Source organism: Octopus bimaculoides, chromosome 14, assembly GCF_001194135.2.
Source record: "Octopus bimaculoides isolate UCB-OBI-ISO-001 chromosome 14, ASM119413v2, whole genome shotgun sequence".
Taxonomy (NCBI): domain Eukaryota; kingdom Metazoa; phylum Mollusca; class Cephalopoda; order Octopoda; family Octopodidae; genus Octopus; species Octopus bimaculoides.
The window spans coordinates 6,132,576-6,134,078 of NC_068994.1; the positions used below are offsets into that span (position 1 = coordinate 6,132,576).

The 1,503-nt window shown below is 30.1% G+C and overlaps 1 protein-coding gene across 1 annotated transcript in view; it reads right to left on the reverse strand.

Moving 5' to 3' along the window:
- LOC106883334 (huntingtin) overlaps positions 1-1,497 on the reverse strand; it is a 71,542-nt gene extending 70,045 nt beyond the window's left edge. Inside the window, exon 1 of the mRNA XM_052973011.1 lies at positions 1,133-1,497. The gene's annotated coding sequence lies outside the window, so the exon portion shown is untranslated. The remainder of the gene's footprint in view (positions 1-1,132) is intronic.
- Between the last annotated feature and the right edge of the window lie 6 nt (positions 1,498-1,503).

Consider the following 1,503-nt stretch of genomic DNA (forward strand, 5'->3'; position numbering starts at 1 on the left):
AACATAATTAAGAGATCAGCAAGCATTTGCTTCACCATATACCGAAGTTCAGAAATAGCAGCTAATTTGTAATAATTAGCTATATATATATATATATATATATACACACACACACATACAGAACTTAGAGGAAGGAAATAAACGTAATCCTGCAAGGAGTTGTCTAGTGTTCACGTTTTCCTGTTAAATCGCCTTAATGTTCGTTCGTGTATGTTACCATGTTCGATCAACATCAATTTGTATTTGTTTATCAGCCTGAAGGACATCAAACGTCACAACAAAAAATATTTTACAATAATAAATTCTCCACTTCGACATAAGGCCACGAATTTCGGTGGGTTTTTTTTTTGAAGGCTAACAGTCAATTATCTCCAGATATATTAAGTACCTGCGTTGTGGTTTATTTTATCGACACCCCAGAAGATTCGACCACTGAATACAATAATAATAATAATAATAATAGTAATAATAATAATAAATAGATCAGAACAAACCTTTCGTTTTAGCTTTTGAAGCTGGTTCTTTCTTATTTCCTTTCTGTAATTTAATATCAGTTTGCAGAAGACGGGTGTGTGAAAATGTGGCCGAAGGCCACTACAGTCACGTAGTGAATGAGATATATGTGATAAAAAGACCAGCAAATGCTGTATAGAGTAATAACAATGAAGAGAAGGAAAACATCATCCGGTTTTCATTAAACATTGTTGTGCAGTTTGCTGTTGATGTTCTCTGTTTTATTTTTTCCACTTGGGGGGGGGGTTAGTAATATATATACATAAATGGAAAGGTGCTTGAATGGCAAAGCAATAGAAGTAGCTTGTCACCACTCAATATAATATAATATATATAATGAAGAAATGAAAAAGAAAATAGACACCAGTAAATGGGTTATGTGAACAACATCCAGCCAAGTTAACCTAGAACAACACAAGGTTGGGTTTGTTCAAAAAGAAAACAAACATACACATCCACACACTTATGTTTCACTTATTAATAATTATCATAAAATTAATTCCCTATTATATATATATATATATATATATAAGGTTTACTTATTATTTCTAAACACACTTACATCCAGACACTCATTCATTCTACTCCCTAGATCCCTAATATATATTTTTTCCTTTACCGTTTTTTTTCGTCTGCTCGTCTTGTTTTTAATAATCCCAGTCACTTCATTCCGTTTTCGTCTTCTTCTGCTTAATTATTATTATTATTATTATGTTTTCGTTTCTCTCTCTTGTTTTTTTTTTTCTGTCAATGAAATTTTCCTACAAATCTGTGTTTGACAAACAATCTGTTCGATTTTTTTGTTTTGATGTCATTTTTCTGTCTCAATTTTTTCTTTTTTCTCTATATTTCTTCTCTTCAGAAATGGATTTTAACTTCTTCAGAAGCGTTACGAATTTTTGTCATAGACATTTACAAATTTTCCTTTTTCCTGTAAATATATACACACATATATATATATATATATATATATATATATATATATATATA